The 27,177-nt window shown below is 44.5% G+C and overlaps 2 long non-coding RNA genes across 6 annotated transcripts; one reads left to right on the top strand and one right to left on the bottom strand.

Annotated features, from left to right (window-relative positions):
* The first annotated feature begins 1,090 nt into the window (after positions 1-1,090).
* Positions 1,091-23,594, top strand: LOC139162122 (uncharacterized). 5 transcript variants are annotated; one of them, XR_011558239.1, is made up of 6 exons: positions 1,091-1,219; positions 1,470-1,676; positions 4,306-4,474; positions 5,726-5,948; positions 22,313-22,572; positions 23,539-23,594. It is a non-coding gene; the product is annotated as an uncharacterized lncRNA (long non-coding RNA). The 5 variants fall into 5 exon arrangements; XR_011558238.1 differs by lacking the exon at positions 23,539-23,594 and having other exon boundaries at positions 1,470-1,695; positions 22,313-22,762; XR_011558236.1 differs by lacking the exon at positions 23,539-23,594 and having other exon boundaries at positions 22,313-22,762.
* Positions 5,464-13,511, bottom strand: LOC139162133 (uncharacterized). The gene is made up of 3 exons (XR_011558262.1): positions 13,354-13,511; positions 13,032-13,225; positions 5,464-8,985 (listed from the first exon to the last, which is right to left on the bottom strand). It is a non-coding gene; the product is annotated as an uncharacterized lncRNA (long non-coding RNA).
* Positions 23,595-27,177: the final 3,583 nt, after the last annotated feature.

Here is a 27,177-nt window from a genome sequence, read left to right on the forward strand (position 1 = left end):
TGGTTGTCCACTAGGACTCCAAGATCCCTCTCAAAATTGCTGCTATTGAGCCAGGTTCCACTAGTTCTATACCTGTACATTTGATTTTCCTTGCCTAAGTGTAAAACCTTAACTTTACACTGAATTTATAGGGCTCAGTGTTTAAGTCTGTCAAGATCCTTCTGGATCTTTAACTTATTCATGTTAGCTTGGTGTCATTTGCAAATGTGATGAATTTATTTATTTATTTATCTATCTATCTTATCTTTTCTTTTCTTTTCTTTTCTTATCTTATCTTATCTTATCTTATCTTATCCTATCTATCTATCTATCTATCTATCTATCTATCTATCTATCTATCTATCTATCTGACTTCTATGCTGCCCAATCCTGAAGGACTCATGGCGGCTTACAACATAATAACAATACAAAAAGATACAACAATAAAAAAGAAGTCGAATATAAGCTCTAAAAAACTAACCCCAATAAAACCCATTTATATAAAAACCAATCAAATCTTATGCATGCACACCATTCATAAAATAAAATTTGGCCATGAAAGATGGACAAGTTCCCCTTCTATTCCCCCATCTAAATTGTTTGTGAAGATATTGAAGAGTACTGAGCCTAAAACAGAACCTTGGGGTACCCCACTGCTTATTGCCTTTCATGTAGATGTAGTTCCTTTAAGGACTGCACAATATGTGCAGATTGTTAACCAGTTATGGATCCATCTGGTGGTGATGCTGACTATTCCACATTTTTTAGTTTACCAAGAAGTAGATTGTGGTCTAATTGGTCAAATGCCTTTTGCAATCCAAGTATACTATGTCCACAGCATTTTGCTGGTCCACTAATTTTGTCACTTGGTGAAAGAATGAAATAACATTTGTTTGGCATGATCTCTTTTTTTTTGATAAACCCATGTTGCCTTTTGGTTATAACTTTGTTTGCTTCTAGGTGTTTGCAGATCTATTGCTTGATTATTATTTTTTAAGGATCTTCCCAGGTTTATTGTGTGCACATAATTTTTTCTATAAATGATTACACTTTTTGATGTAACTGCCTTTACAATTTATAGCAACTTTCAACAGCGTTGTTTTGTTCTTTGCAGATATTGATGAATGTGAAACAGCATACAGTCCTTGTAATCAATTGTGCAAGAACACATTAGGTTCTTTTACCTGTGAGTGTGTTGAAGGATATGAACTCGTCAATGGAACCCTTTGCAATGTTATAGGTAAGCTTTCAGTCCACAGTACAATTAACATGCAATGAGTCTAAGGGCTGAAAAAATAGATGAGATCTCTTAGTTTCACCTGAGTCAGAATTAACAAGTGATTTGAGACATAATTAAATCCTATATATTGTTAGCTGGTTAAGAATTCTAAGAGGTGCAGTGCCAGCTCAGATCAAGAGTGCTTCAAATTGAGGTGGCTGAATTTGACTATGTATTAGAGCAAAGGTAGTTAAAGTTCTTTTCTGTTCAGATGGTGCCACCAAAATGCTACTAGCTGTCCCTCAAGGTCTTGTCCTCCTGGATTTAAAGATGCATCACCTGGAGAGTCTAATATCTACAAAAACAAAGCCTGTCTCTGTAGCTTATGACCTCTTAAGGAGAAGCTATTATTGGGTTGGTGAAGATAAAAAACTGCATGTTTATGTGTCTGGAAAAAGTGAGATGATTTTTTATCCAGGTAAAATTATTTACTACAGGTAAATCCAGAATCAAAAATTAACCCTTTTGTATGCACTCATATTTTTGCATCCATATTTCAGCTCCAGTTCTAGATCAATCCTAATTTTCTTTGGGATGAACCTAAAATTTGTCAAGATCAGTTTTATAGTCAATTGTGCCTCAGTTTGTCTTTTCATATTGTGTGGTGTGGCACTCCTTTGGAATGGAACACAATTCCTAGAGCCTATCTGAATTGATGGGAGTAAAAATTAAGGATTGTTTTCCTTCTGAGGAGTTTGAGATTTAACATGCAAAATGTGTGTCTCAAAGCTTGACATGACATAAATCCCCTATAATACCCCCAAATCTTTTCCCCAATACTGTCCAAATATCCTCGCCTTTTTAGAATTTGAGAAGACCCATGTGTAATTCAACTCAAGGCACTGATATTTCCAGTTAGCTCTCCAAAGCCCAAATACCATACAGAAAATCTGATGATAAAAATGTAATATTTTCTACATAATAGAAGGTGACCATTGATGAAGACATAATCATTGATTACACTGATGATGGGTGACCATTAAATGAAATATATTCTATTATCATGAAGTTAAATTTACAGGAAGCTGAAATAACCAGAAAAACATTACATAGAGACCCCTTTTGCCTCAGAAAGAAGTGTTGTAAAGAGCCTCTTACAGAAGATTATTTATTATGTAGATGGACTACAGTGGTCCCTCGATTTTCGTGGGTTCGAACTTCACGAAACAGCTATACCACGGTTTTTCAAAAATATTAATTAAAAAATACTTCGCTGTTTTTTTCCCTATACCATGGTTTTCCCACCCGATGACGTCATACGTCATCGCCAAACTTTCGTCCGCCTTTAATAAATATTTTTTAATAAAGTTTAATAAATAAACATGGTGAGTAATAATCTAAGTGGCTGCTAAGGGAATGAGAAATTGCAGTTTATGGGTTTAAAGTGTTAAGGGAAGGCTTGTGATACTGTTCATAGCCAAAAATAGTGTATTTACTTCCTCATCTCTACTTTGCAGAAATTCGACTTTCGCAGGCAGTCTCGGAACGCATCCCCCGCGAAAATTGAGGGAACGCTGTATAACAAAAAGTCACTGAGCCTCTTCCCATATTTTGTCTTCTTGAATGTATTTATTTATTTTTTGCTTATAGATGTCAGTGGCGTCAACAGCATCTCTGTAGACTGGTTCACAGGGCAGTTATACTGGGCCAGCAATTATCCTCATGCCATTTTCACTGGTTTCATTGATGGTAGGGGCTATGTAAAGGTCCTAGAGAAAAATTTGGTGCCGAAGCAGCTGGTTATATTTCCAGAAAAAAAGTACAAGTTTCAGAATAGACGCTACTGTATTTACAGTGTTGTAATAGTGATATAATTTCATGCATACATGATGCCTGCCAGTACTATGTTATTTGAAGCCTGCCCATATAACATCTCCAAGATCTAAATTATTTATTAAAAATGCCCAGAGTTTCAAGAGGTTGCCAAATCCAGTAAGAATTCACTGTTCTTTCCAGAAATTCCATAAGTCTTTAGAGCTGGAATCTCAAATTTTTACATACGGTTAGTGTTCGACTTACAGCAGTTTGTTTAGTAACCATTCAAAGCTACAACAGCACTTTTTAAAAAGTGACTTATGACTGTTTTTCACCCTTACGAGCACTGTGGCATCCCCATGGTCGTGTGATCAAAATTTGGACACCGGGCAACTTCCATATTTTTTGGAGTATAAGATGCACTGGAATGTAAGATGCACCTTAGTTTTGGGGGAGGAAAACAAGGAAAAAACAGCAATTTGCCTCCCAGCAAACAGCAAAACGGCAAATTGCACAAAAGATATACAGTGGTACCTCTACTTAAGAACTTAATTCGTTCCGTGATCAGATTCTTAAGTATAAACGTTTGTAAGTAGAAGCAATTTTTCCCATAGGAATCAATGTAAAGGCAAATAATGCATGAAAACTCATTAGGAAGGAAATAAAAGCTTGGAATTTGGGTGGGAGGAAGAAGAGGAGGAGGACAGTTGCTGCCCAGAGCGAAGGGAGCGTTTCTTTTCTCTGGGCGCTGGCAGAGGTTTATTCCCTCTGCAAGCGCCCAGAGAAAGGAAAATGCTTCGTTCACTCTGGACTGCCAAAACCTCCTTAAGCGCCACCCAAAGGCTCCTCTGGCAGCCTAGAAAAGCCCGAGATGGCCGGGATTAAAGGGGGAATGGCAGGAAACTAGCCGGGCCTTCGTGCCACTCTCAAATTTCCTTGGAAATTTTTCCAGGCTCGGGTTCTTAAGTAGAAAATGGTTCTAAGTAGAGGCAAAAAACATCTTGAACACCCGGTTCTGATCTAGAAAAGTTCTTAAGTAGAGGCGTTCTTAAGTAGAGGTACCACTGTACACTGTTTTCTGTGTATATCTGTGCATGTATGTCCAACCCATATAAATAGCAAAGAATTAGAGAAATGTACATTATGGCAGTAGATTAATGCCAGCAAATTTTCCTAAATGTAGTCACACTAACTTCTCCCAATTATTTAAATAGCTCTACTCCAAACATGACTACGTCAAGATTTAACTCTGCTCGTGAAGCATTTTGTTCTGGTTTTCTACCTTATCACAGATACATGTACTGGGTGAATTTTGGTGAGAAGGATGGGACTGCAATAGAAGCTGCAGGGATGGATGGATCAGACAGACATGTGCTTGTGGTATTAATTGCTGAAGAGCCCGCGGGATTGACTCTTGATTACATCACTAATAGACTCTATTGGATCAGTATGCATAAAAAGGTGTGCACTTCATCCCATTTCAAATTCAAAGCTACCTATAGTTTGCATCTCTCTCTCTCTCTCCCTCCCCCTCCCTCCCCCTTGTGATTTATGAAAACAAATCCCAAAAATGTGTTTATGTTCTTCAATTAAACGTAATATTGTAGGCACCTTCCACCAGCATAGCTTGCTAAAATGTTCCCAAATCTTTCAGCAGTCTGCTGGAAATATAGAAAAGAGATTGGTACCTACTACCACCTATGGTGAACCTGCCTCAGGGCCAAAACCTATTGGTTAAAAATTAAAAACTGTATTGAGCTACTAGTTTTTCTCATCATTCCTACCACCCATTTCCTCCCATGTTGACTGTATGACTGTAACTTGGTGCTTATATCCTAAGATTTTATTAATATTGCTTCTTCATTGCTTATTTGACCCCTATGACAATCATTAAGTGTTGTACCACACGATTCTTGACAAATGTATATTTTATTTTATGTACGCTGAGAGCATATGCACCAAGACAAATTCCTTGTGTGTCCAATCACACTTGGCCAATAAAATTCTATTCTATTCTATTCTATTCTATTCTATATCACAAACTGTTTTCTTAAAACCTGAGCTTTTCCTCTTGGGCAGGGGTAGGCAAAATTGGCTCTTCTATGACATGTGGACTCCAACTCCCAGAATTCCTGTGCTAGCATGATTGGTTCAGGAATTCTGGGAGTTGAAGTCCACAAGTCATAGAAGAGCCAACTTTGCCTACCCCTGCTCTTGGGCGTCTAGGGAGAATTTTAAGAAAGAGGATAGGTATATAATCTTACATGTCACAACAGCTGCTAGAATACTCTATGGACAAAATTGGAAAAAGGAGTCAATCTCATCAATGTTAAACATTATAATCAAAGTACTAAAGTGCATGGAAATTACTAGATTGTCATTGGCACTTCAAGATAAGGATGAATCTGAATTTCATAAAATCTGGGACAAGTGGTACAATTGGCTGAACCAAAATGAATACCTAAAATTCCTTAACCAAACAAACTTGAAATAACCAAACAAACCAAGCAAACCTGAAATAACATAAATAAAGAGACCATTTAGATATAGAGGGCCACAATGTATAAACCACATGATCTGGAGAATTTGAGCAAAATGTGCCATAGAGAATTGCCTTGGGTTATCAGAAAACATGGCTATTTAATTAAAACAATTAGTGATAGTTCTGCAAGTTTGAATATTGTTCTCATATTGCTTTTTGGGTTTTTTTAGTCCATCGAAACAGTAAAGGTAGATGGTTCTGGAAAATATACTTTCCCTGATACAATGCTGAAAAATCAGGATCCCTTAGGACTCGCTGTATTTGAAAATCTGTTCTTCTGGAGCACTGTAACACACTTGTATTATGCATCTCGCTCCACACCTGGTGTTGGCATACTGCTGAATGCCTCGATTTCTTCATTCACAGTCCTGCATGAGCTACAGCAGTCACTAAGTAAGTTGATCTCTTTGGCAAGCCATAAGCAGGGCTGAGCTAGTAAGAAAAATAATTGACATTCACTTCCCCCAGGGGTGTTTCTGGGATACACTGTAGGAATTCATAAGCAATTGTAATAACTTGCTTGGGGAGAATTACGGCATAGTGGTGATTTGATTAAAAGATAATCAGGAAGATGTGGGGAGGTCAAAGAGTATATATATATATATGTGTATATATGTTTTCGTAGATTTTCACGGGTACAGGTATGACGGTCTTGGTATATTCGGGTTTCTTCCCGTGTAGGATTTGGAAATTTCTGGTGACGTTTCGACGAGGTCACACTCATCATCTTCAGGCTGGTGTTTCTGTCCTTGTACTAAGGCGAACACTGCGAGACCTGAGCTGCCATCCTTCTATAAATACTGGTGACTGGGTATGGTTTGATGGCTCAGCAATTGCCTGCTGTGTAGAAACTTCCTGGTGAGTCAGTGGGGTAACATCTTGGGTCGTTGATGGAGCTGAAGTATGCTGATTAGTTAATGGTTGTTGATTAGGTGTGATATCCTAAGTAGTTGGAGCTTGCAGGCTGCTTGATTGTTTTGCAATGTGTGTTCTGAGTCTAGTTTCAGTTTTTATGGCTGGGTTACGTTTGAGGGCTGGTTTCCAGATGTCTGGTAGGCGGGAGGTATCATCCCGCTTGTTCATATTTTGGGGATGTTTTTCTATCTCGATGGCTTCCATGATTATTCTTTTCCTGTAGTGTTCTGTTTTGGAAATTAATTTAGTACTGTCAAAATCAATTTCATGTCCTGTAGTTTTGAAGTGTTGGAAAAGGGAGGAGGTCTTTTCTTTTTTCTTTAATGCATTCTTATGTTCTGCAACACGTGCATTTACTCTCCTGTTAGTTTGTCCAATATATGTGGCTGGGCAGATTTTACATGGTATTTGATAAACTCCCTGGTTTTCTAGCTGGGTATTGTCTTTCGGGTTTCTTAGGATGTTGGCTATTTTTTAATCTGTACCAAAGGCTGTCTTGATGTTATGTTTGCGGAGAATTTTACTGATTTTATCTGTGGTGCCTTTGATGTAAGGGAGGAGGGCGATACCATTGTCCTGTTCTGTGTCTTGGTTCTTGGGGGGTGTCTCTTTATGGATTAAGTTGTTGATTGCCTCTCTTTGGAATCCATTGGAAATTAATACATTTGTGAGACTGTGTAATTCAGGTTCCAGGTGGTCTTTGTCGGCTAGGCGTTTGGTTCTGGAAATGAGGGTCTTGGCTACGGAATTGATCTGTGCAGGTTGGTGGTGGGATTTTGCGTTCAGGTAGTGGTTGGTGTGTGTCTTCTTCTGGTAGATGGTATGTCCTAGGAAGCCATTGGGTTTTTTATAGATTAGGACATCCAGGAAGGGAAGTTTGTTGTTGGTTTCTATTTCCATGGTGAATTGTATTTTGGGGTGTAGGCTGTTGAGATGTGTGAGAAAGCTGTCCAGTTTTTCTTTCCCATGTGGCCAAATTACGAAGGTATCATCTACATATCTAAGCCAGAGTTTGGGTTTGTGTTCAGATTTGTCCAAGGTGTTGGTTTCAAAATATTCCATGTATAAGTTTGCGATGATGGGTGACAGGGGTGATCCCATGGGGGCTCCTTCTATCTCTTTGTATCTTTGTCCATTGTGGATGAAGTATGTATTCATCAGGCAGTGGTTGGTCAGATCTAAGATGTGCTTCGGGGGGTTGTATTTGTTTTGGATGGCTGTCAGGGCTTATTTGATAGGCACTTGGGTGAAGAGAGATATGACATCGAAGCTTACGAGAAGGTCGCTGGGTTGTAGGTTTTGTTCCTTTATGATTTCTGTGAATTGGAATGAGTTTTGTACATGAGACATGATGGATTCTGCATAGGGCTAGAGTTGTTTGGCAAGAAATTTGGCAAGATTCTGTAGGGGTGAGCCTATGGAGCTGACTATGGGTCTGAGTGGTGTTCCTTCTTTGTGTATCTTGGGGAGGCCATAGAGCTTGGGGCATCTGGATGATTTTTCTCTGGGGATGATTCTTTGCTGGATTTCTTCACTGATGGGAGAAGCTTTTATTTTGGATTTGGTGGTTTTTTCCAGGTAGGTGGTAGGATCTGTGCTTAGAGGTTTGTAAGCGGAGTCTTGGAGTAGGTTGGATAGCTTGTCTTGGTAGTCAGATGTGTTCATCACCACAGTGGCTTTGCCTTTGTCTGCTGGGAGGATGATTATGTTATTGTCTTTCCTCAAGTTGGTGAGTGCTTTTTGTTCATCTTTATGTAAGTTGCTTCGGGGTGGAATGCTGGAGCAGAGGACATTGGTGACTTCAAGTCTGATTTTGTTGGCTTCATCTTGGTTGATTTTGGTTAGAGTGGCTTCAACTCCGCATATGATGTTTTCAGTGGTGATGCGTTTGGGGGCGACTGCAAAGTTGAATCCTTTGGAGAGGACGTTGGTTTCTGCTGTGGTGAGGGTCATGTACGGTAAATTATGTACTGTATTCTTCATGAGTTGCTGTGGAAAGGGTTTGGATTTCTGGTGTTTTTCCAAATTGTGGAGTTTCTTGGTGTGTATGTCTGTATTGAGGGAGGTTTCTGTTTCAGCTCTCCAGAGGGCTAGTTGTTTAGATTGGTCCCAGAGTATTGGGTGGATTCTGTTGCTAAGTTTGAGATGAAGAGTGAGTAGGTCTTTGTTGGTTTGGTCTACTAGGAATCTTTTCCTGTGGAGTTCATTTCTGATAACGGCTAATTCAGTTCTTTTCAGGATCCGTTCAGTGGATGGTGTTATGACCAGAAGATTCCACAATATTCTGTAGCTGGGTAAAGTCTAAAAGTAGAGTTGTTAAGTAGAATTCACTGTTTGTATTAGAAGTTGTTTGCCTGCTTCTCATTGGCTGCTACGGTTTGGCGCCAATCTTTGTAGAGCTGTCAGGCGTCGCTTGTTGCCGGGTGAAACAGTATAAAAGGAAAGTGCCTCCGGTCTTACGCGCTTCTCTCTAGCTCGCGTCTGAGTGAAAGTGTATCCGCGTCTAGTTAGTCTCCTGCAGAGAATAAAGATTTAAAGTTAGCCATCGTGTTTCTCGGTTATTTCACTGGCGACGAGGATCTAGAGGCGATTTTTTTTACGGAAAAAATCATTATGGCGACCCCTTTGATCATCAGCCGCCTGAATTATTTGACCCTGAGAGGTCAACTTGGACAGCCTATATGGCTAAATTTGAAATTTTCTTGGAAGCCGCCGGCATGAAAGATGCTGACAACGGCCGTAAAAGGGCTTTATTTCTGAACTACTGCGGGACTCAAATTTTTGACCTGGCAGAGACCTTGACGGACCCAGAACCTGCAAATTCGGTTCCATGGGACACTTTGATGGCTAAGTTGGCAGCTCATTTTAAGCCAACGAAACCTGCCAGGGTTTTCAGGCACCAGTTCTCCTGGATGGCTCAAGCTGAGTGGGAATCTATTAACCAGTTTGCCACTCGCTTCAGGACTATTTTAGCCAAGTGTCAGTTTGACAATCCTGAGGCTAGGTTAACTGATGCCATTATATTTGGCATGAGAAATGTTTCTATCCGGAATAAACTGCTGGCAGCTGACGACTCGTCACTACAAGATGTGATTAAGGCAGCTCAAACCGCGGAAGTCGCTGAAGCTGCTGCAGCTGACCTTAAGTCAAACGACAAGCTGGCCACAGTTTTTAAGATCGCTGAGGCACCTTGCGCCCCCGCCAACCATCAACACGACTACAGTACTTCTGAGTTCGACCCATATGAAGACCACTGCTGCCAGCTACGGGTACCGCCAACCAGACAACCTCGTCCATCCTTCCAAGCCTGTGCCGGATGTCGTGGTCAGCATGCCCACTCGAGATGTCCCTTTAAGGATGCTTTCTGCCGCCGCTGCGACAAACGTGGCCACATTGCCGCCATCTGCCGAGCCATCCTGCCTGACGACACCCCCTTCAATCAAGACCTGCTGCCCACCTTTCCATCTCATTGAGTCTACTGACCATTCAGACAACAAGGAAGAGGGAACTGGAGACCGGGGAGCAACACTTTGAGGGACGGCAACCAAGGTAACCGCACATCCACGGACTGTGGCACCTACCCGCCAGCCCCTAATAAGATTATTGTCCCTCTCATGTTGAATCATCAACCATGCCACATGGAGCTGGACACAGGCTCTAAATTTACTTTAATGCCGTGGCATAAACTGAGACTGTATGTGCCTTCGTTGTCCCTGGACTCGCTAAAGCCGCTGGACATTGCTATTAAAGACTTCCAGGGACACCCAATCCGGGTTTTGGGAAGCACTAGGGTGCCTATAACTTTTAGAAATGTACATTGTATGTTGCCTATTCTAGTTATTGAGGGGGCGAATCATTCCCTTTTGGGACTTGATTGGATGGTTCCTTTGGGGTTAGCTGTCACTGGTCTTCACAAAGTGACTTGTTTGAAGGAGCCTGATTTTGTCCAGGAATTTCCGGAGGTTTTTAAACAGGGTTTGGGTACCTATAAGGGGCCACCCATTTCTTTTTCTTTGGATCCTGCTGTCCCGCCCTTCCGGTTAAAACCTCGCAGGGTACCACTGCCCCTAATGGATAAATTGGATGCCCAATTGCAGAAACTTCAGGCTCAGGGTATTTTGGTTCCTGTCGAACATGCCCCCTGGGAGACCTCTATTGTCACCCCCCTGAAGCCTGATGGATCTCTGAGAGTTTCTGCGGATTATAAATCTACCTTGAATAAGGCGTTACAGCACAACTCCTATCCGATACCTGTTGTGCAGCAGTTGCTGCATACCCTGGGGTCTGGGAAAATTTTTGCGAGGCTGGACCTTGCACAGGCATACCAGCAGTTGCCAGTGGATGATGCCACAGCCCTGGCGCAAACAATTGTGATACACAGGGGGGCCTTTAAATGTACTCGACTGCAATTTGGCATAAGTGTCGCCCCGGGTATATTCCAGCGAATCATGGAACGATTGCTCTGGGGAATTAGGGGGGTGGTCCCCTACTTTGACGATATTTTAATATCAGGGGACACTCCAGACCAACTGCACTGTAGAATTCGACAGGTTCTGGCTAGGTTACAAGCTAAAGGATTAAGGCTAAAGCCAGAAAAGTGTGTGTGGGGAACTTCCTCAGTGGACTTCCTGGGGTTTAGGATAGATGAAGCAGGCATACACCCCACTGAGGAGAAAATCAGAGCCATTAAGGATGCCCCTGCCCCCACCTCTAGAACAGAGCTGCAAGCATTTTTGGGGCTATTAAATTTTTACTCTGTTTTTCTGAAACAGAAAGCCTCAGCAGCTGAGCCGCTTCATCGACTTCTCCACAAGGGAGCGCCATGGAGATGGGGTGAGACAGAACAACAGGCTTTTAATAATATCAAAGACCTCTTGACCTCACAAAGTGTCGTGGTACAATATAGTTCCACGTTGCCACTTAGGCTTACATGCGATGTATCCCCGTATGGGGTGGGAGAGGTCCTGGCCCACATATTGCCAAATGGCCAGGAAGCCCCAGTGGCATACTTTTCAAGGACGTTGTCCCTGACAGAACGTAATTATGCCCAGATAGATAGAGAGGCACTCGCATTGGTAGCTGGGGTGAAAAAGTTTCACAACTACTTATTGGGGAGACCATTCCAACTGGTCACTGACCATAAACCCTTGTTAGGGCTGTTAGCCACTGGGCGGCCAACTCCACCTTTTATGTCCCCCCGCATGTCCCGTTGGACTATTTTTTTGTCAGGGTATGATTACATCCTTGTACTTAAGGGGGGCTCAATGATTAATCATGCTGATGGTCTTAGTCGCTGTCCATTAGGGCAAAGGGTGGAGGACCCTGCCCCTGCAGGAGATGTCCTCCTCATTGATTTAGGTACACCATCCCTTATTACTGCCAAAGAGGTGGCCATTGAAACTAAAAAGGACCTGGTGTTGGGAAAAGTCCTCCAATACATATTGAAAGGGTGGCCACCAAATGGTAAAGACCACTCAGTGCTGGATTTTAAAACCAAGAGGCTGGAACTCTCTGTGATGCAGGATTGTATTTTGTGGGGTGACAGGGTGGTTATACCCACTGCACTGAGGCCTCAAGTCATGAACATGCTGCACCAGGGGCACCCTGGGGTGGTCAGGATGAAAGCTTTGGCCAGAGGGTATCTATGGTGGCCAGGATTAGACAAGGGAATTGAAGATTGGGTGGCCGCATGTAGCCCTTGTCAGGACACAAGGCCAAATCCCCCTAAAACCACCCCTGCACAGTGGGACACACCCCAAGGGCCCTGGTCAAGGGTACATATAGATCTGGCCGGACCGGTGGGCACCAATATGTTTTTGATAGTGGTGGATGCATACTCCAAATGGTTGGATGTTATATTGTTAGGGTCCACCACATCTTCCACAATTATACAAGTCTTAAGGAGGTTGTTTGCAACCCATGGGTGTCCAGATGTCCTGGTTTCGGATAATGGACCCCAATTCACCTCTAGACAGCTGGAGCTGTTCGTAGCCCAATTGGGAGTAAGACATGCCTTGGTCTCACCCCACGCAGCCTGGGCTAATGGTATGGCAGAAAGATATGTTCGTGTGGCCAAAGAGGCCATAAAAAGGTCATCTCCAGGGGAGATACAAGAAAGACTGGACACCTTCCTATTAACTCAGCACATAACACCGAGCCTAACTACCAATAGAAGCCTAGCTGAACTACTCATGGGAAGGAGATTGAGGTCTCCTTTAGATAGGCTGCACCCCTCTTATGTTAAGATGAAGCCAGAGTATGTAACAACCCCTGAAAGGTCAATGTTTGTGGGACAAAAGGTGTATGTAAAAAATTTTGACAGGGGCAAACAGTGGGAGACTGGGATAGTGACTGAGCAAACAGGTCCTAAAACATATATGGTCAAACTGGATGATGGACGCCTCTGGAAGAGGCACATAGACCATGTCAGGGGGAGACTGGAAACAGCCAGTATCAGAGGGAATATGGCTGACACTAGTAATGGGGTTTCTAATGCTTCACTCCCCACAGGGAGTTATACCAGACCCAGCCGTGCCCAGAAACAAATAGATTGGGACTTACCTGGGTTTAGTGACCATTCCAGCGCTGCCCCAGCTCCACCATGCTCCAGCCGGGGAAGTTCTTCACCTGCAGGACCAGAAGAACCTTCGTCCTCCGTAGATGTCCAGGTCCTGAACGAACCACGCCGGTCAGAACGCACCCCCAGGAAGCCTGCTCGGCTCGAAGACTTCATTACTTGCTTGTCCGAATAAAACCTGTAAAAATCCATCCAGAAGGGGGAGGGGTGTTATGACCAGAAGATTCCACAGTATTCTGTAGCTGGGTAAAGTCTAAAAGTAGAGTTGTTAAGCAGAATTCACTGTTTGTATTAGAAGTTGTTTACCTGCTTCTCATTGGCTGCTACGGTTTGGCGCCAATCTTTGTAGAGCTGTCAGGCGTCGCTTGTTGCCGGGTGAAACAGTATAAAAGGAAAGTGCCTCCGGTCTTACGCGCTTCTCTCTAGCTCGCGTCTGAGTGAAAGTGTATCCGCGTCTAGTTAGTCTCCTGCAGAGAATAAAGATTTAAAGTTAGACACCGAGTTTCTCGGTTATTTCAGATGGGGTTTTAGAATGGAATTTTAGTTGGCAGCATTTGGGGATCAAGTTTCTGTCTCGGCAGTTGCGTAGAAATTTGAGGTCACACCTTTCCGTTCTGTACAATCGCCTCGCCAGTATCAGTATAGGAATCTCCAGCCGGGAGTCCCTCAGGCCGCCATATTGCACGATCTTCTTTCGGGAAATTCCTGATCCGCCATCTCAGACCCCTGCCCGAAAAGAAAACCGGCTAACAGGGCTCCCCACTGGTCAGATACCTCCTCATGTAGTCTGTGGTCGAAGAAGGACCGATCGAACACCTCAAAAGTGGAGGAATAACCGGAGCTCTCCTCCTCACCGTCCATTCGGCTCCGCAGCTGGCTCCACCCCTCTGCTCGCGTTGAGGCATCTTGAAGAGCTCAGGACGCTGCAAAGTTAATAAGTATATTGATAAGAATTAACAAATGGGCATCACGTAGCACCAGGGGTGGGCCATCATTCCTGTCCCTACCAAAAATGCCCAAGCCAAGCCATGCCACACTGCGAGCTGCCAGCCCAGCCCTTACCTTGCTCCGGTGTGTGACAACCTGCAGGGGCGCTGAGAGCATGGCCTGGGGACCAGGCCGGGTGGCCCCGAGCTCTGGCCACGTGGCCTGCTCTGTGCTGTCCTGTGCCACAGGCATATCTCTCCTGCGGTGTGTGAGAGCAGGCATGTGGCTGGAGGTCAGGCAGGGTGCTTTCGCCAGCTGCCGCTCTAGGTGCCGGTGTGAGATTCTGGATGCTGCGCATGTGCAGCAACCGTAATCTCGTGCGTAGACGTTCTTCTGGCAGCAAAAATTCTGCGCACGCCTGGAAGCAAAACCCCACTGATTTTAGCTGCCAGAATCGCTTAGGTTGTGCATGCATGTCGCATGCAAGACCGGCGGCAATGGAGTGAGTCTACGCGCTCCATTGCCGCTGCTAGAATGTTTGGTGTAGCAGTTTTAAGGCATCATGATAGAAAGAGGGAAACTGTAAATTCTAGTCCCACTTTAGGGACAAAAGCCAGCTGTGTTTGGTTGGAAGTTGGGGGTTCAACATAACAAGCATTCAGAATTATTTTCATTTAGTTTATCTAAGGACAGAATGAATAGATTAAAACCAAATGTACTATGCATATTAACTGCTGACCTGGGTGAATAGCGATGAATGTTTTTTTAAATTATATTAGAGGTTTTTTTAAAGTCTTTGTAGACGTATTAATTGGATTTTTATAAAATAATCTTTATTGAGCTTTACAAAAATAGAAAAAGCAAAGGTAAGACAGGGTAATGCAACAATAATTAGATTGTATCTCATAACATTTGTAGTCTATATAATAAACATCAGGTATTGTTTGAGGAATTTTTGATAGTAAGGAAAGAAGTAGAGAAGAGTTGAGGGAAAAAACAAGAGTAAAGAATAGACAGAGAAAAGAGAAAAACATGTTGAGGGGAATTAGAGTCAAGGAAGGGGGTATAGAGAATAAGAAAAGAAGGATTTTTAGATGTATTGTTATACGGTGTTCCCTCAATTTTCACGGGTTCGAACTTCGCAAATAGCCTATACCACGGTTTTTAAAAAAATATTAATAAAAAAATACTTCGTGATTTTTTTTCTATACCACGGTTTTTCCCGCCCAATGACGTCATACATCATCGCCAAACTAATAATTTTTGCAAATAAATAACAAAAAAAATAATTATTGTTAATAAATAATTATGTTTATAAATATCAGGATTACTAAGTGTCTTATTCAATGGTGAATACCAGTAATAATGGTGACTAAATTGTTAAGGGAATGGGAAATGGTAATTTAGGGGTTTAAAGTGTTAAGGGATGGCTTGTGATACTGTCCATAGCCAAAAATGGTGTATTTACTTCCGCATCTCTACTTCGCGGAAATTCGACTTTCACGGGCGGTCTTGGAACGCATCCCCCGCGAAAATTGAGGGAACACTGTATTGATATGTTGTGAGCTTTCCCGAGTCCCCAGAGAGGGCTGCATACAAATCCAATGAATGAATGAATGAATGAATGAATGAATGAATGAATGAATGAATGAGTGAATGAATGAATGAATGAATGAATTCAAAATGGGGCTTGGTGGGCATGGCAGGGGAAGGACATTGCAAAATCTCCAGTCCCTCCCCACACTGCGGCTAGCCAGATGGTATTTGCTGGTTCTCCAAACTATTCAAAGTTTCCATTACCGGGTTCTCTAGAACCTGTCAAAACCTGCTGAATTTCACCCCTGCTGCTGCCCTTTCCTTTGTTTCATCTAAAACTGGAATAGGTCTTGACACCCTCACCTCCAAATCATTTTAGAGTCTAACAGTTATTTGTAGATATCTTAAATAGAACCTTTCTGTAATTTTCAAGTCTGGCTCAATGATAAGGACTGTGGTGCTTGGGACCAATATGGTCTCAGGTTTCTCTCTACAATTACTATTCTACAGTGCAATGATTCCTACTCCAAGTCTCCATATTCCAATCCTGCCAGTGGGAGATAATGTCTGTGTGTTTAGTTCAAAGTTTTTATGCCTATTTTGATTTTTTTAATTCTTCAATTAAATTCCTAATAAGGAGGCTATATTTTCTTCTTTGCCCTAAAAATGTTTCATTCATAGGAAATATTAAAACAAACAGTATAGATACAAAAGTATAATACCACTCTACAAAGCCTTGGGTAGACTACACCTAGAGTAGTGTGTCCAGTTTTGGTGACCACACTACAAAAAGACATTGAGATGGTGTTTCACCTGGTGAGTTTGTAGGAATTATTAATTTTGTCTTGGTTGCTATATTGTAGCGCATCAGTTCTCCTTTATCATCAATCCAGTAGAGGAATCCTCTTTTCCAATCCATGTCCTGAAAATAGATTATTTCTGGCCATTCAGGTATCAGGGGTTGTTGCTCCTGAACTACGCCTTCTGGTCCAATATGCACTTGGAAAATTTCATGGTCGGTAGAATACATAGAAACATAGAAACATAGAAGTCTGACGGCAGAAAAAGACCCCATGGTCCATCTAGTCTGCCCTTATACTATTTTCTGTATTTTATCTTAGGATGGATATATGTTTATCCCAGGCATGTTTAAATTCAGTTACTGTGGATTTATCTACCACGTCTGCTGGAAGTTTGTTCCAAGGATCTACTACTCTTTCAGTAAAATAATATTTTCTCATGTTGCTTTTGATCTTTCCCCCAACTAACCTCAGATTGTGTCCCCTTGTTCTTGTGTTCACTTTCCTATTAAAAACACTTCCCTCCTGGACCTTATTTAACCCTTTAATATATTTAAATGTTTTGATCATGTCCCCCCTTTTCCTTCTGTCCTCCAGACTATACAGATTGAGTTCATTAAGTCTTTCCTGATACGTTTTATACTTAAGACCTTCCACCATTCTTGTAGCCCGTTTTTGGACCCGTTCAATTTTGTCAATATCTTTTTGTAGGTGAGGTCTCCAGAACTGAACACAGTATTCCAAATGTGGTCTCACCAGCATTCTATATAGCGGGATCATAATCTCCCTCTTCCTGCTTGTTATACCTCTAGCTATGCAGCCAAGCATCCTACTTGCTTTCCCTACTGCCTGACTGCACTGTTCACCCATTTTGAGACTGTCAGAAATCACTACGCCTAAATCCTTTTCTTTTGAAGTACAGTATTTGCTAACACAGAACTGCCAATACAATAGTCAGATTGAGGATTCCTTTTCCCCAAGTGCATTATTTTACATTTGGAAACATTAAACTGCAGTTTCCATTGCTTTGACCATTTATCTAGTAAAGCTAAATCATTTACCATATTGCCGACGCCTCCAGTAATATCAACCCTATTGCACACTTTAGAGTCATCGGCAAATAGGCAAACCTTCCCTACCAGACCTTCCCCTATGTCACTCACAAACATATTAAAAAGAATAGGACCCAGAACAGACCCTTGTGGCACACCGCTTGTAACCTGACTCTGCTCAGAATACTCGCCATTCACAACAACCCTCTGGTGTCTATGCTTCAGCCAGCTGCAAATCCATTGAACTATCCAGGGATTAAGTCCAATCTTCACTAATTTATCTATCAGCTCTTTATGTGGAACCGTATCAAAGGCTTTGCTGAAGTCCAGGTAGGCAATATCCACGGCACCACCTTCATCCAACACCTTTGTGACATAGTCAAAGAAATCAATGAGATTAGTCTGACATGATTTGCCTTCAGTAAAGCCATGCTGATTTGGGTCCAATAAGTTATTGTTTTTTAGGTGCTGATTTATCCTCTTTTTCAGTAGAGTCTCCATCATTTTAACGACAACTGATGTCAAGCTAACTGGCCTGTAGTTACCAGCTTCTTCTCTACTGCCCTTCTTGTGGATAGGCACAACACTTGCCATTCTCCAATCCTCAGGAACATCTCCTGTTAACAAGGATTGGTTAAACAAATCAGTCAGGGGGGTAGCAATGACAGATCTGAGTTCTTTAAGAACTCTGGGGTGGATGCCATCTGGACCCATTGCCTTATTTATCTTTAATCGTTCAAGTTCTTCTAAGACATCGGCTTCTAAGATCACTGGAGCTGAATCCGTACAGTTGGAGGCAATGCTATATCCCTCTATAGTATTATTTTGTAAGGTGTCTTTTGAGAAAACTGAACAGAAGTAGCTATTGAAATGGTCAGCGATCTCCTTATTCCCATTAATGCATGTATTTTTCCCGGTACTAAGCTTCGTGATGCCGCAGTTTTTCTTCTTCTTATCACTAATATATCTGAAGAAGGTTTTATCCCCCTTCTTTAGAGATTTGGCAATTTCTTCCTCTTTTGAGGCTTTAGCAGCATATATTATCTGTTTCGCCTCCTTCTGTCTCATTTTATACACCTCCCTATCAGCTATACTTCCAGACTCTTTATACCTCCTATAGGCAGCCTTTTTTTCATTGACTATAGTCCTTACATCATTGCTAAACCATAGCGGTTTCTTCTTCCTTTTACCTTTAGTTATTTGTCTTACATACAGTCCAGTGGCTTTTAAGATGGCCTTTTTAAATACAGTCCACTGGGTGCTCGCTCCTGCCATTTTATCCCTCCCCTTTAATTCATTATCTAAATATTCCCCCATTGCATTAAAATTTGTTTTTCTGAAATCCAATACTTTGTTTGCATTATAGGATTGCTCACAATGAGTTTTTACATCAAACCACAAACATAGATGGTCACTGCAACCTAAATTTTCTCCCACCTTGACATCTGAAACCCAATTCCCATTCGTAAAAACTAAATCTAGAATATTCTCCCCTCTAGTTGGTGTCTTAACCAGCTGTGCCAGAGCTGCTCCTGTAAAGGCCTCTACTATATTCTTACTTTTGCTTGTAAGGGCACTGGGGATATTCCAGTCAACATCAGGCATGTTGAAATCACCCATAACCACAATATCTCCCTTTACTGCCATTTGGGTAATTTCATCCACCATCTTGTTGTCATATTCCTCAGATTGCCCTGGAGGCCTATAGATCACCCCAATTCTAATGACAGAACCGTCTTTATTTTGCATGCAAATCCAGAGGGTCACTAGATCTTGACATGTATTTTGAATTAGTGTTGTTTTTAGAGTTTCTTTAACATAAATGGCTACTCCACCTCCCCTTCTCTCTATTCTATCCTTCCTATACAGTGTATATCATGGTGTGGATATTTCCCATTCATTAGAATCCTTAAACCATGTCTCAGTTATGGCAACCAGGTCCAAATTATCTCTAGATATTATGGCCATTAATTCACAGAGCTTGTTGCTCAAGCTTCGAGCATTCGTGCACATTACACGAAGAACATTATTTTCATTATTAGTTTGCCCCTTATCATCAACAACTACATCTATTTTATTTGCAGCTCCCTTTTCATAAGCTTCCAAAAACTGCTTTATCCTCATTGGTCGGGGACAGAAATCACCCACATCAGTTACATCTCTGTCCCCTTTACCTAGTTTAAATGCCTGTCCAAAAAAGTTCTGAATTCCTCACCGAGTACCTGGGTACCTCTGTATGATGGATGCAAACCATCCCTCTTAAACAACTCCCTATTAGACCACCTACTGACATCATGACTTACATAGCCAAAACCTTCAGCTTTACACCACTGCTTTAACCACACATTAAACTCTATGATACACGTTGTTTTATCCTCTTGGCCACAAACCGGTAACACCTCTGAGAAAGTCACTGAATCTGCTATTTTACCCAGCTCCACACTTAGACATTGAAAATCTCTTTTTACTACATTGACATTTCTCTGGGACAAATCATTTGTGCCAAGATGCACCACCACATCAATGTTATTACCTTTACTCACAACTCTCAATTCTGTCAAAGTACACATATGAAGAATTATCACTCTGGATACTAACTTCACCACTCATTCAAGCACCAAGAACAGCCACTTAACATTGCACCTAAGAATCACAGTAGCTTTAGGCTTCCTATATCAATAGCTGACATTAGTGCTTCCTTGAATGGAGACAATACAGTGATCCCCCGCTCGTTGCAAGGGTTCCGTTCCAGGACCCCCGCAACGAGCAGGTTTTCGCGAAGTAGCGCTGCGGAAGTAAAAACACCATCTGCGCATGTGCAGATGGTGTTTTTACTTCTGCAGCGCTAGCGAGGAGCCGAAGATTGGGGGCGGCGCGGGTGTTTTAAAACGTCGCCGCCGACATGGGGGGCTCGCTAGCACCCCCCTAACCCGGGTTGGGGGTTCGGGGGGGGGGTGCTAGCGAGCCCCCCATGTCGGCAGGGACGTTTTTAAAACACCCGCGCGCCTTCCCAACTGAGCCCTCAAGCCAAGCGCAGAAGTTCGCCCTGGCGCAGGCAACACGCGCTGCCATCTTCCGGGCCAGCCAGGCTCAGCGGATCAAGCACGGCTCCTCTCGGCCCAGCATCCCGGGCCAAGCGGCTGCCTTCCGTCACTGAGCCTGGCTCGCCCGGAAGATCGTAGCGCGCGTTGGCTGCAGCGGCGGCGACATTGCTGCCGGCTTGGCTTCCCCCGCCGCTGCAGCCAACGCGCGCTACGATCTTCCGGGCGAGCCAGGCTCAGTGACGGAAGGCAGCCGCTTGGCCCGGGATGCTGGGCAGAGAGGAGCCGGGCTTGATCCGCTGAGCCTGGCCGGCTTGGCTTCCCTCATCGGCGCAGGCAACACGCGCTGCCATCTTCCGGGCCAGCCAGGCTCAGCGGATCAAGCCCGGCTCCTCTTAGCCCAGCATCCTGGGCCAAGCGGCTGCCTTCCGTCACTGAGCCTGGCTCGCCCGGAAGATCGTAGCGCGCGTTGGCTGCAGCGGCGGCGACATTGCTGCTGGCTTGGCTTCCCCCGCCGCTGCAGCCAACGCGCGCTACAATCTTCCAGGCGAGCCAGGCTCAGTGACGGAAGGCAGACGCTTGGCCCAGGATGCTGGGCCGAGAGGAGCCGGGCTTGATCCGCTGAGCCTGGCCGGCTTGGCTTCCCTCACCGGCGGTGCCGCCGCCGCTCGTGCCGCCGCTGCTGGTGCGGCCGCCGCTCGTCCGGCTGTCGCTCGTGCTTTCGGAGCTCCTCCGGCATCACCCGGCTTCTGGTAGAAGCCTTCTCTCTTTTTTTTCTTGCGGCGAGCCCAAGCCGTTCCTCTCTTGACCGCAGCCGAGCTTCCCTCGGCCCCCTTTGGCCCCGTCGCCTCCTCCCCGCCTGCTTTTCCTCGCCAAGCGCACGAAACAGCAAAAGGAACAGCAAAAAGGCCACTCAGGCGCGTCTCCTGAGGGGAAGCCAGCGCCGCCCGCCCCTTCGCCCGCCCACGCCGTTGCTCGCGCCACTCAGCTGGGAAGCAGGGCTGGGGTTTCCCCGCCGCCCACGCAAAGGGGAAACCCCGGCAAGAGGGGAAGACCCAGGGAAGCCGCCCAGCAGCTGATCTGCCCGGCAAACTCCACCATCTACGCATGCGTGGCCATAGAAAGAAAAAGGGCACGCATGCGCAGATGGTGTTGTTTACTTCCGGGTTGAAAAATCGCAAATTACCCTGTTCGCAATGGTCGGGGACGCAATAACCGGGGGATCACTGTACACATAATGGCCTGGTTTCTAGTTATAAGCTATTCTTCAGAGGACTTGAAAATTGTTTTGTCAAAAGAAATTAATACATGGATAAACATATTCTAGCTGTTTATTTGTATTTGTTTAAAGGTCTGCTTTAAGTCTTATGACAGCTGGCAAGGACTAGCTACTAACCTTATTGCCATTGGATTTTGATATACTGTATTAAGATAATGGAGGACAAAGCAGGCTCAGGGGATCAAAACTGCAATTGGATATGATAGGTGCCTACCCAAACCATCATTAATCCGAGTCCCGTCAACTAAACAATGTCATTTGGCGGGACCTAGGGGAAGAGCCTTCTCTGTGGTGGCCCCGGCCCTCTGGAACCAACTCCCCCCAGAGATTAGAATAGCGCCCACCTTCCTTGCCTTTCGTAAGCTCCTTAAAACCCACCTCTGCTGTCAGGCATGGGGGAACTGAGATATTCTTTCCCTCTAGGCTTCTACAATTTATGCATGGTATGTTTGTATGTTTGGTTTTATAATAAGCGTTTTTAGTTGTTTTAGTATTGGATTGTTACATGCTGTTTTTTATCACTGTTGCTAGCCGCCCCGAGTCCATGGAGAGGAGCGGCATACAAATCAAATCAAATCAAATCAAATCAAATCATTAAATAAATAAATCTATCTCTTCTCTGTTTAACAGTTAAAGTATATTTAATATCTGCATCACAACAGCTGACGTCTAAAATATGAGGCTTGTACAAATCTCAAAACTAATACTTAAAAGGTCAAGAGAGTTTCCACCAATCTTCCAGGGACTTATAGTCTTCCAGTTGCATCCAAGAATTATAGACCTACCTCCACATTCACCAGAAGGTAGGAGAAAAGTATCCGTTGGACAGGCGCATTTGTAGCCTTTGGAATGAACTGGTGACAAAAGACAAATGTGGCTGCACACTCCAGGTAAACATGCATTGGTGTTATCTAGAAATCAAGGGAATATGTTAGTATTCAACACTAATTAACCTCTTCTCCAAACTATGTAATTATTCAGCCTGGCATGTGAATTAAGATTGTACAATGCTTTGGATTCAAAGGAAAAGAATGCTCTAGTCTAGAGCAGTGTTTCCCAACCTTGGCAACTTGAAGAGATCTGGACTTCAACTCCCAGAATTCCCCAGCCAGCATTCACTGGCTGGGGAATTCTGGGAGTTGAAGTCCAGATCTCTTCAAGATGCCAAGGTTGGGAAACACTGCTCTAGAGCAAGGCTGTCAAACTCACAGACCTTGAGCTGGAAAGAGGGGGGAAAGTCCCAATATATCATGTGGCAGTGCCGTGATGATATGAATTTGATACCCCTGCTCTACAGCATTTGTGCAACACCTAGCTACAATGCCTTAAACCAAATCTCCCCCACCCCCTCCCCCAGGATCAACCTACAGCTAACTGAAGGCAGCAATTTTAGGGAAATGTGCTGTTTTTTAAAAACTGTAGACATATAGTATGCAATCAACTCGCGTGCTCTAAAGCAAATTTTGTCTTCAAACCTAGGTGCGCCACAATTCTAGCATGAACCCAATAAAGACCTTTCAACCTTTGGCTCAAATGAAGTTGCTTTATGTGTGTGTGTGTGTGTGTGTGTGTGTGTGTGTGTGTGTGTGTGTGTCAGCCACTGGCCTCCCCTAGACCCAGGTGAGCTGCTCTCCTAGTGTAGACAATGGCCATTGGTTACCTGTTGCCAAGGGAACCAGATTGTCAGCTGCCCTGAAAAGCCCCTGCCCAGAGCATTCTGACTGGGGGAAAGTAGGAGAATGGCGGTCAGAATGTACTGCAGGGTAAGTGTTGATATCTCAAATGGGAGGAATCTGGCAGTAGGGGAGGAAGTTCATGCTTCCCAACTCTTCTAACATGTCTATTTTTTTTCACAGAGAGTTTGGAAACTTTTCAAGAGCTTTTGCTGTTGCGTAGGAGGAGAGCTTGCCAGGTACCACCTCCCCATTCTCCTTAAACCCTGTCCATGGTGGGACAACACTAGGATAGGGCAGCCAAAATTTTTACTAAGGCCATGGTTCCCAACGTGGGGCCCACGCCCTACAGGGGGGCAATTTGATTTTTAATGGGAGCGATTGGAACCTTGTTTAAACCAAGTTAATGGCCTTTTAGGCTTCCTTTGGCTGAGGAGTTCACTTTTGAATAGTAACAATTATATGTCAGGGGGGTCACAATTTTAGAGATGCTTAGGTGGGGTATGGTGAAAGAAAGGTTGGGAACCACTGTCCTAAGGGCATTGCGTGAGGGGGCAGATGGTCAGGATGAAAACCAAAGTTACATGTTGGGAAAAACAAGTGGAGGAAAGGGACATGCACTCCTTACCAGGAGTCTAGGCCTGCACCTCCAAAATCCCGTTTGTGAATGGAAACAACCCAGGCCCCATGGTGACATATGGATTTTGTGGTTTGCCATCACTGTTCTATATGATTTCTTCAAACTGATGAAGGTTGGGTTTCAGGGAGGGATGAAATGAATTATTTCTGACAGACAAGTTTCATAGGCTTATGCTAATCGGAATACAAGGAGCACATTATCTTTTCCTCCCTAATAGTTTTTTTTTTAAAAATTCCCTCCCGTGAAAGATAATGGGGGGGGGGGGAGGAAAGTGCCCTGGGAGCTCTAGAACCGGGTACTTTTGTCTTCCTATTAATGCAATTGTCAGACAATAAGTAAACCAAATTCAATATTATGTTTCCTGCCTAGCCCTTCCCTTTCTCCCTGCTGCTTGCTTCCTCGCTGTTGGGCATGCACAAAGCAGCCTGTAGCCTGGACTTTATTCGCTCTGTACTGCCCAGAGTGAATAAAGCCTTTCCTTTCTCTGGGCGGTGGGAGAAGCTTCTTTGTCCACGTGCCCAGAGAAGCGAAACGCTTTATTCGCTCTGAGCTACGATAGGAACCACCACAATCAAAGCTTCCCCATAGACGATTCTGTGAGACCTCCACTCTCTATATAGGGAGAGACGAAGTGGGCAGGTTGATTGTAGAACCAGCAAAACAGCAAACTGCTGGCTCGTCAATCACTCCCAGAGCATGTCGATATCTTTTTTTGAAAAAAATAAAAATTAAATTAAAATTTAAAAATGTAAAGTCACTTCCAGGATTACCGGATCTGTAATCCCGGAAGTGACTGCCGCTGGTCAGCTGAAGCTGTGCACGCAGATTCATTTTTATTGGTAGAACGGCCTTCCACCCCGTGGTGGTTGCTGCCCATCTCTAGGCACCACTGGAGGTCTGCAGAGTCTGTAAGATCCTCTCCCCAAAATGGCTTTCATGCAGAGGGGCCTTCAGGGGCAAAAAGATGGGCAGGCTGACAGGCCAGGCTGAGAAAGGAGAGGCTCAGCTAGAGATGGATGTTTTTCACATGCCACCTTCTTCTTTTGGGCAGCACTGAAGGAGGAGGAGGAGGAGGAGGAAGAGGAGGAGGAGGAGGAGGAGGAGGAAGAGGAGGAGGAGGAGGAGGAGGAGGAGGAAGAGGAGGAGGAGGAGGAGGAGGAGGAGGAGGAAGAGGAGGAGGAGGAGGAGGAGATGAGATATTTCCTGGGGTAAGTACGGTACCGCAACGTGGCCAGTGGGTGGCCATTCCTCAAATCTGGGTGGGGGAAGGGTGGAAATCCCGCTGGGGGGAACTAGGCCAGCCTAGAAAACTGAAGAAGAGCTCTTTGGATTTTTTTTACTTGCAGGTGTCGATGGCTGGGGCTGCCAGGACCCCCAGTGGAATAAAGTCCGGCAGGGACCTGCCCTTCGTGGGGTGAGTGTCCTCTCAGTTGAGGGACTCTGAAGCCCCCAAGAAGGTGGCTAGGAGTAAGGTTTACAAGAGGGGAGGCATCTCTACCCTCTGCCTCTACTTTGGCCAACGGAAGAATGACTCAGGCCCTTCGTTCTCTCCCCAGGATGGACATACCCAGCAAGTGGACTCCAGGGCTCTCCCCTATTGTGGAGTCCACTGAGGAACTGGTAAGGCCACTGGTAAGACCCCCTACCCACTGTAATGGCAGACATCCTGCCAAGAAATTATGCCAATAGATATATTTGCCTTCTCATTTCAGAACCCACAGGATGGACAAACCAGCCAGGGTTCAGGGTAGGTAAAAAAACGTGCAGAGGGGAGGCGTCTCTGCTTCTGCTGCTGCTGCTTGTGTCATAGGACAGGTGACACAGGGCAGCCCCACTGGCAGGCCAAACCCCTTGGCAGGCCAGCTGGAAGGGCTCTGGGAGCCTCCACATGGCCACTTTTGCAAAATGGGCCATGGCTGCTTTTGATCTTTGTCCCCTTTGTTTTCTTCCCCCAGAGTGACGATCCATACAATCTGGGGTCGAGAGCCCTCGGAGGTAAGAAACCTTTGGTAGGGGGGCAGAGGGTGAGCGTTAGGGTTTCGGCGATGCCTTGACTCCTTATGGGAGGGGGAGTAATTATGGTAGATATCCTTCTAAGCTTAAGGCTTGCAAAAACTTTCTCCCCCTCCCATCAGGACTGAAGGCATCGCCCTAACCTTAAGGCTTGCTGTTGGCCCATAGGGCCTGATGCACCCTCTCCTTTCTCAATCTTACTGGGATGCAGAAAGTTTAGGATTTAGCCTCCGTATCTTCATTTGCAGGATGCAATGTCCACTGAAGTGAGGTCAGGGAGCAGCCTGGACCTGGCCTCATGGGAGAGATCCTCCAGTCCTTGGGTAAGTAAGACAAAGTCTTCTCAGTTGGGGAGGGGTGGTGTCCCCCTAGTTAGTTCTCCTCACCTGACTGAGCTGTGCTGGAGCGCTCTGGGCAGCGGAGCAGGGGGACACCCGGCCCTTGGGAGAAAGTACTTAGGTTAGCCACATGCCCCCAAGCTCTGGTGCAATGGCTCTTTTCCCACAAATCAGCAGGGACTGGTGTCCTTAATGGAAAATGTGATCATTGTCGTCCACAGGATTCTTCCCAGGACAGTTTGGCCGGTTTGGCCAGCCTGGAGGAGGACACCCCGGACAGCTTGGAGTGCCTCCTCCAGGAATTAGAGGTATGTATTTTACCCCTTTTACCCTCTTCAGGGATCAATGTTTTGCCTTGCGAAGCTCAATGAAGCAATGAGCTATGCTGTGCAGGGCCACCCAATCAGACAGGTCCTAGTGGGGGGATGGTGGCACAATGTGGTCTACTGGAGAAGGAAATGGCAGCCTTCTCCAGTATCCTTAGTAAGAAAACCCCAAGAAAAGCATCAAAACAATGCCAGAAGATGAGCCCCTCAGATAGGAAGGAGTTGAATATGCGACGTGGGAAGAGCAGAGGGCAAGTACAGAAAGAGCAAACTGGTACTAATAACAGCCTTTCCTTCCTTCGCCAGGAGCTGCAACAGAAGGAGGAAAAATAATCTACATGAACCTCCAGAGGTGAGTTGATAGGTGGCTGTGAAAAGCCTGCAGGGAATGTGGAACTCTAGGAGACTGGGCTACACAGGGATGGGCAGGACCCAGAATGGGTGGAAACGCTATTCTCTCTCTCACCTTGCTGAGTTAGCCTAACGTCAGTTAAAAGCTGGTACA

Source organism: Erythrolamprus reginae, chromosome 2 (genome assembly GCF_031021105.1).
Source record: "Erythrolamprus reginae isolate rEryReg1 chromosome 2, rEryReg1.hap1, whole genome shotgun sequence".
NCBI lineage: Eukaryota > Metazoa > Chordata > Lepidosauria > Squamata > Dipsadidae > Erythrolamprus > Erythrolamprus reginae.